At 39.2% G+C, this 9,197-nt stretch overlaps 1 pseudogene; it reads left to right on the top strand.

Moving 5' to 3' along the window:
* Window positions 1-4,881: 4,881 nt before the first annotated feature.
* On the top strand, window positions 4,882-6,031 carry LOC148020379 (cytochrome P450 704C1 pseudogene; annotated as a pseudogene).
* Window positions 6,032-9,197: the final 3,166 nt, after the last annotated feature.

Below are 9,197 nucleotides of genomic sequence, written 5' to 3'. Positions count from 1 at the left end.
CACATGTGAACTATATCATTTTGGTTGTAGGACATAGATCTTTTAGGATTCTCTCACAAGCACTTTGATATCTAAGCCTAGGTTCAAATGGGGTGGTAGAAGAAGAGTAGAAAGGGGCATACACTTTACATGCTTGGTGGGGTTTATTTGTTAAACATTACTGAACTTTCAAACCCACAAAGACTTGGACAATGCCCCCTCCCCCTCAGTACAAGCCTGTTCCACCCTACATTTTAGGTTGGATGTATAGACCCCAACCTTCTAACCAATAAGTGTAGACCGTTTGGGTTTTCTCATTGGATGGATATAGAAATGTGAGAATTGGATACACAAGATTTCGCCATCCCTTGTGAACAAGTTAGGTTGGAAAAGGTTGAACAATAGTGGCTGCATTTGAACCCACTTGGAACTTACCATCTAGAAAAAAATTGAACACGTTGTTCAACTACATATTGGCTATGCCTAGCATGATGATGAAGATGACCACTACAAACCTTACCATTACTATTTTTTTGGTGTAGGCATTGACAAAGGTGAATAAAGATTACCAACATGTAAGTTAGTGAAGAGGATGGGGTTGGGGAATGTAGATGTTCTATTTCTTGCTATTTTCTTTTAATACATGTGAATTGCAATATTCCTATATTTTATGTATGGAAAATGTGAGATTTAGCTCTCTCTCTCTCTCTCTCTCTCTCTTTCTCTGTCTCTCTCTCTCTCCTGCCTACTACTAGGTTTGAATCTACAACGTAACATTGGCTATAAGACTTTTACAATTAGGCAAACTAGCTCTCCCTCCCTTCCTCCAATCCCCCCACCTACCTATCTCTCTCTCTCTCTCTCTCTCTCTCTCTCTCTCTCTCTCTCTCTCTCTCTCTCTCTCTCTCTCTCTCTCTCTCTCTCTCCTTTAGTAACTTAGCATTATTCTTTAAGAAGCAACTATTAGATTCAATCCTAAAATGATATCCATGTATGGAGGGAGTGTACTTGGATATGGACTCCTTTTGTTCTAGGCCAATGATCTACAATGTAATGATCTTCGGATGAAAAAGCTCTCTTCTTGGATTTCTTCCTTCCCTTTGACAAATTTTTCCTTGGTAACTTCAAGTTTCCTCATGGAATTATAGTGTACACATGTTGTGTGACTTAAGTGCACATGAAATTTTATTGTGAACCCATCATTGCTTAGTAACTTTGAGTTGCCAAACCCATTAAAGATAATGTGTATATTGCACCATAGTAGTAGCTACATAAAGTAAGGTGGTGTACCACATAGCATGTAACTACTTTTATAAGTGAACCAAAATTTAGTATTGTATTTCATTATGTGCATTGCATCAGCTTGGCACCCACTCCGACTTGGATGCTTGGAAGAGTTAATAGCACCCACTCGAACTTGGATGCTATAAACCTTAACAATATTCTCTTACAATATTAATATTTCTATCAACTTTTTCCGAGCAAAATGCAAAGCGAGCAAGGTGTAGTTGCGTGAGCTTTACAATGATTCATAGCACGCGAAGCATGGTATATTGGGTGTGGCCATGCTAGCTACTCATGTTGATGCTTTGTGAAGGTACTACAAGCACAAGTGAAGTCTAGCACATAAATAAGCACCATTGATGTGGAGAAAACTACGCTTTAAATTGGTAAAGCAACCATCTCATCATGAGTAGACCATCATGCTTATCTAGGACATGTAGTTTCCAAAGAGTAAAATCCACCCATACAAACATAGTGAGCCTTGAAGGAGTCCAAGACTTAATAGAAAAAGAGAGAAACAAAGTGGCAAAGGTTTTGCTCATGCCATAGGCTTGATTGAGGAGTCTTTCCTTGTCATGTTTTTAAAGTCTTGTGTTGTTTTCTCAAAGAACATTAAAAAAGGAGGTCCTTTTGTCACATTTTATGGTCCAACTTCCAAGGCTCATGTTGTTTTAAGGAGCATCATATATAAAGAGAGCAAGAGACAAGAAAGCAAATGAGGTATCAATGTGATGGTAAGGTCAATTGAAGAGGCTATCTTTGTCATGCTTTCTTTATTACATATGTTTGCTCTTTGCCATGTTTTTTAATATCATGTTGTTTTTTCCAAAGAGTAAGTATAATTTTCCAAGTGGTTGATTTGACACTTGAATGCATCGAGGCTCCTAGAGATTCTGAACATTCTAAGTGGTTCATAATGTGCTATTTTGGTAGCAAATGTATAAACCTTCAACCTCTTAAACTTTGAATAGATTGTTAAATCATGTTACACATAATTCGTGTTTTTTTAAAGACTGAAAGGTTTTGTAACTTTTGAGGTCTAAAACCTTCCTGTTCGTATTTTCAGGGGTTTTCGAGAAACTTTCTAAAATCGTGGAAAATACAAAGAAGAAGGGGCTTTATTAGTTTCAAAATGAGTAGGTGAGGCGATTTTTATGACAGTTGGGCTAAGTCCAACGTGCTATAATTTATGTAATGGCTGACGTGACGAGCGATGAAACAATACCAAAAGCTAGTAGCTTACTAGATAACTCGTTACTCATCTTCATCGTCTTCGTCACTGTAAGAACGTGTTATATGCTAACGTCATTAACGCGTGCGTACAGACATTATATTCCTTTGCGACGCAGATGTTCTATGGAATTCGCACACTACAGTGATCATCCAATGGTATAATTTATTACTGTGCATTGAAAACTGTTCTGGTTATCTCACCTTGCAAGCTCCTAATCAAACTCGTTCCTTGACTCGCAAGTCACGATTATTAAAACTCGTTCCTTGACTCGCAAACCTTGATTATCTCGCAGCGTACGGTTGATGGAAGGTTAATTATGTCTGTTGTGGTCAATGACAGATTGAGCGGGACTGGTCTGCAAGCAGCCGTCCGCAACAGTTCGTCTTCTGTTAACGTTTGTATCAGACGAACATTAGTCGATTGAATTCGTCGATGACAGTCTAATTTGCGAAATAGGTCCTGAATATATTTGTAAGCTCTGGTTCAGTGCCTGCTATGGAAGATGATACATCATTAGAAGGTAATAGAGTAGAACTGTTGTGTATTGCCAGCCACTCATGCACAGAACAGAGACAGACACACTCACGCACACGCACACACGCACACTCACACTCTCTGTCTGTTTGTGCGTATTTTCATGAACTATTTCGGTACAAACACATTCCTTGATTGGATTCCTAACCTACTTTGCATTAACCGATATATACACCACACTATGGTCAGCGATGTTTTCCGGCCAGCTCTAGCTGCTCAAGAAGGCTCTGGTTGCGCCCTCCTGTATCATCCGCAAGCCGGCGTGGAGGAAGAGGGAATTCCTGTACCAGGAGAGACAATCAATGCGTGCGCGCATTCCCTAGCGGGTGTTAATACGTCCTCTCCGCTACCAAATGTAGCGACGCTCGCTGCACTGCTTATAGCTGCATTGCTCTATGTAGCGTGGCATCGATGGTCGCAACGAGGTGGTCAAGATCCTAAGACATGGCCCATCCTTGGCTCTCAGCTCGAGGCCTCCAAGTACGACGACCGCCTGTATGACTGGATTACCAATTTCTTCAGTGATAGCCACAGGACTGTGAAGATATCTTCCCTGTCTCGTTGCACCTTTCTCACGGTGGATCCCGCGAAAATTGAATAGGCTAAGACTTGAAAAGTTGTGTCATGATTTACGACTGTATTATTGTATCCAGGGAGCGGAGGCACACGAGAGGATCCACGACATGCACGGGGAAGGTATACTGAACGTCGATGGAGAGACCTGGAGGACCCAGCGCAAGATTGCTAGCCTCGAGTTTTCTGTGAAGAAACTCAAGGTTCTCACAAGCACATCATACAAAGAGGGAGCTCTGAAACTGGCCCAAGCGTTGATGTCCAGCCTTGCAAGTTATGATGACCATGACTCGTCGAAATCGAGACCTACAGTGGATATTCATGTCTGGTACATCAAATTGTAATGATCATCAACCTTAATGCATCGGCCGATCAAGCCATGATTATCGCACTGGCTGGAAGATTGTTATAACGATCAGTTCTTTCTGTTGGTAATTATGGCAGGAGCTTTTCTCTTCGATGACATTTGAGACAATCTGCCAGCCGGTGCTGGGCAGGTCTGCACTAGATGCAAGTGCGGGCTCCCCGCCTGCAACGTCGATGCACGAGGTCGCGGCTGCCATCGATAATGCGCTGGAGATGATCACGCGGAGGCACAGGTTCCCGTGGTGAAGGCTGCAGCGCTTCTTCAACGTGGGGTTGAAGAGGTTCCTGCGGCAGGAGATGGGCAAGCTGGACTCGTTCTTTTCGGAGGTCATCCGGCGGCATAAGACGGAGGCGGCGGGGGCGGAGGCCGTGGGCGCATCACGACTGGTACGTACCTACGCGTAAAACGGCATTCAAGCCATGCCCAACACCGTGACGTGGCCGGATTCGCTGGCATGACCATGTGCACGAGATCAGATCAGGCTAGTGGGTGTCGACTCTCTAGAGTCGAGACTCAGACAACCCTTGCTAGCGAGGCTCAGCCGCGTTTGATTCATGGCATGCATAATAGTTTATATGGACTCAGATTCCATACCAGATCATAACGTAAAAACAAACTTTTCAAAACTGACAAAGTCGAGAACAGAAGAAATGGAAGTAGTATAAAAGAACATTTTGCCCACCCTTTTTCCTTTTGTATCTATAGGATTAATCGTAAGCATTCATTTTATAGGAAAGGTTTATAGTGATTGCTTTGGAAGTAAAATGGATGGAAGCAAAATAGATAACGGATGTTGTGTTGACGTTTGTTGACATTATAGGGAAGCAAAGATAATGTAGACCTACTATCATGCTTTCTAGGGTACCAGAGTCAAGCACCAGAACAAGACAACCCATGTAAGAAAGGGACGATGTGTGATGAGGAGGTGCGTGATGCTATGTTGAATTTGGTAATGGTTGGGAGGGACGCAACAACCAGTGTGCTCAGGTGGTTCATGTATTGTATGTGTTGCCACCCCCAAGAACAAGAGCGTGTGCACCGGGAGGCTGTTGCCATGGAAGAGCGGTTGCTACCCCATCGAGGTGATCAAATGACTTTGCAACCATTCAGAGAGCTTCTAAGCTACAAGTCTATGCAAGGATTGCATTATACACATGCTGCCTTAGCTGAGACCTTGCACTTGTATCCCCATGTTCCAAGAGTATGTTCCACTATTTTCTTAATGAAGGTCATATGCTAGGATCCAAGAGTACATACACACGATTTGTGAGGAGCTATAAATAGTTTTAAATTAAATGAACAAACAATTATTTAGCAAAGAAAAGAAAATGCTTGCCAATAGCTATCTAGCTAAATGCAACAATGTTATTTACCAACACACAAATGACAAGGTTGCATTGTTCTGAACTCGGTGTAGTTTCCATTTTGCCAATCTTGCATTTGTTGTGATAAGAGCACTCTACTACATCTAACATAAATTATGCTTCAAAGTGGATACTTTCCTAATACACATATCTTGCATTATCACTTATTTATAGCCCTCCTTTCTTAATAATTGCAATTACATTTGGCCAACATTTAACCTTTCCATATCATGGCCTTTCACCTTTTGATCAATATCATGTTGTCCCATCTGGTTGACACTCTTTGCACTCTGTCTATCAAATTTTAACTTACACAAGGTTAATACTTCTACATCCTTCCATTCCTTTCAATTAAAACAAAGAGAAACATTTGTGGAAGCTTCAAGATAACTTGGTCAAGTGATCCTTACCATTAGCCTTCCATTGAGTGTACAAGAATAAAAATGTTTCAGATAATTAACATCATATGTTCATTTGATATATTTCTGTAGGATAGGAAGGTTGCTTTGTAGGACGATGTTCTACTAGATGGCACAAGGCTAAAATAAGGCGACCAACTGGCGTACAATGGGGCACATGAAGTTCCTATGGGCTGAGGATGCGCTCCTCTTTAGGCCTGATAGGTGGCTTAACCACAATGGACACTTCCAACCCATGTCACCCTACAAGTTCTCTACCTTCCAAGTACATGAATAACATATTGCACAACCTTCATTTCATTATAAGTTCTTTGCCTTTCAAGTAGGTGAATAAAAAATTGAACAACTTGGGATCATTTCATTATACTACCCTTGGACCCTCGGTCCTTGCCCCCCCACCAACCCAAAAGAAGACAACCCTGCCATGGGAAGGGGTTCATTACCTCCTCCTGTGGAACCATCTAATCAACCCTTCAATTCTATTTATTTTCTTGGTGAGTGTTGACGCCAGATTACTATGTAGGTATTAATATCCTTCTTATGTGTTACAATATTGATACTATCATTAGGATGACACTATCATTATCAAGGTACTAAGCTCCCTCATAAGTACTAAGTCTAAGGATGGCACTTGTGTCTCAATCAGTGTTCATGAAAACTAAGGTCTAATATAAAGTAAATGGCAAAATCTTTAAAAAGAAAATATTTTAAAGAGAAAGGTTTAAAACCTTGAAATCTTTAAAATTTTTAAGTTATGAAAATGGCAAATACATGTAATTTGATTTCAAAATCCCTCCAAAATTTTGAGTTAGAGGTTTTGGTATCTACTACCAAAAATGTTTTTTGTGAAGAGTGGTCTCAATACAAGACCCAATATCAAATGCTCACATTGCTTCATAATCACAATACACGTGGTTGATTAAATGACCAAATGCTGGTCTCTTGCATCTCTCTCAAACAACATTGATACGTACACCCAACTGAGCTCTAAACTATACCTACAATAGAGAAAATGAAAAGTGTAACTTATCAATAGCATACATAGCTATCAAAGTTGGTACAACTAAGTACCAACAGGAGTGCATGCTCATGAGAAGAAGTCATCTTGTGTAATGAATGACAAAGAACCGAAATGGGTACTATGCACATATGGTGCTATTTGCTATTTGCTTCAATATAATAAACAATATATTGTATCAAAATTATCAAAATAAGAAGAATTTATTTTATTTTAGTAAGTTAAAGTAGCAACTCATTCTGTGAAGTAAAGTTGAGAGTACAACATAGTGAGTGCAACTTTAATTAGATTATGTAATCATGCTTTATTATAATTTACACCAAGGACATTGAAAACAATTAGGTACCAACTAACACTACAATATATGAAGGGTGTTATAAGATGAACAAATATTTTAAAAAAATTCAAATGTTAGGGTCTCCCATCACTATATGCGTTCATATTACCTACAATCTCTATATGTCAGGATTTGTGCTAGAATAAGATATGGAATAGATGTCAAAGCAATTGTGCTAAACATTGAAACTTTTTCTGACGAAGATTCCAAAGCATGCAAAGAATAGTACTGATGTATATGTTGACATGAGTAGGTAGAGAAAGCATTTGGTAGTGATCATGTTCATGTTTGCTATCCTGTTATACATGGACTAGTTGTTTTATTACAAAGCAACCTTGAAAGCTAACAAATGCATTTTTTTCATTTAAAAAATAATATATGCAATGATAATAATTATACATCATATACAGTCCCTAAATCCAATATCTGAGTTCTTTGACTCTAGTAAGTACACGGACTATGTATTTTACATATTTCTTTACAAATTATCGATATTATGTGTATCTTAGAGGCATTGTCGAAGCGTTTGGGATCGAAAGTCGACTGTGGGAGTAAAAGATATTAGGGTGAAGGGAGATTCAAGGAGAGGAGTAGATGGAAGAGAAGGGGTTCAAAGAGATAGAAGATGTAGAAGAAATACTCACATAGGTGAAGCTTGTCAATTTATTTTTGCATTATCTATATTTTAGACAAAAACACGCATAAAACAATAGCTTCCTCTATACTGCTCAAACTGTCAATCTAATGTTTCCATTGGTTTCGAAAGGGGATAAAATACACACCTTACTAGAATTTTTTCAAATCACTCCTTCTTCATCTCCCAGTTCGGAGTGCTGTTCATTGCCTGAAACTGTGATCGCATGTCATGCAATTTCACTAATCCTTCTTTTTACATAAAATCCGCTCAAAATGGCTAAAAGCTACCTACTTTTGTTTACATGTCATCCTAATCTAGAAGTTATATTTTATTTTATGGATTTTTACAATAGATAATATCTAAGATATAAAAAACGGCTAAACTTATCCAAAAATATAATATTTTTGAACTATCTACACTATGGACACTAACACTAATGTCTAAAATGGCATTGGCTCTCTAGATCAATAAGAAAGCCACATTGTAGAGGTTTTCACACGGTGTGTGCGTAGCGGCACGACATCCATCCTCTCCTAACCTACATATCCTTTGGCATTTGCCAAAGTCTTACGGATATGCAATGTTAGAAGAAGTATTTTCTACCATGTCAATTATGTCTTCATCTTATACCTCTTCTTCTTCTATATTCTCATGTTCATGCTCAACAAACTCTGGAATAACCTATTTTTCTGCCCTATTTTCAACATTAATTGCTATAGAAATTTCAGCCATTGTATCAACATCAACCAGCCATGAAATACCTTCATTTGTAGCCATCAAACCATATGTCATCAGCTCTTTTTCAGCCCATCCTACATATTTCTTTTCAGCCCTACACATGGCTGAAATATTCTTAAAACAGCCAAGACTACATGATGTCCATTCCTACAATCCAGACACAAACACAAATTTTCCCTCTCTTGGAGGCATAATTATCTTCCTAGAGGCATTGCCATAGCCTCCACTTACAGTAGTGTTATCTAAAAACCCTTAAACTCTCTTGTATTAGGTGGCATAGGATTATCACGTAGCCTATTGATCTGATTGTAGGGATGATTCACACAAATAGTGAGAAATTGTACTATCTTTGTATTGTCTTTACTCCGAACCCGAGTATATGAAGAACCATCATCCAATGATTTTTTTTCAAGCCTTGATTTTGAAATATAGGACTGCCCCAAAATCACCAGATAACTACATGAATCTTGCATTAAAAAATGATATTCATCCCTAACATCTCCAATAGTCACGGGTACATGCGGACAAGTTGCATAAAGATCCCTTGATAAATTGTTTGTTGCTTGCATGCACCATCTCGGACCTACATCGATCGGCCAACCTCCATTCTCATACAAACTATGTGCTATAACATTGATTTTGGAACCATGATCCAAGAGAGCTATGCAAGGTGTCTCTCTTTCTTCCACTTTAACAATTGTCTCTATTGTAGC

The sequence above is a fragment of the Lygodium microphyllum genome, chromosome 19 (genome assembly GCF_053477565.2).
Source record: "Lygodium microphyllum isolate KBCC chromosome 19, Lygodium_microphyllum_v1.1.10, whole genome shotgun sequence".
NCBI classification, from domain to species: Eukaryota; Viridiplantae; Streptophyta; class Polypodiopsida; order Schizaeales; family Lygodiaceae; genus Lygodium; species Lygodium microphyllum.
The sequence above is the reverse complement of the archived record's forward strand: the minus strand, read 5'-3'. Positions and strand labels throughout refer to the sequence as shown.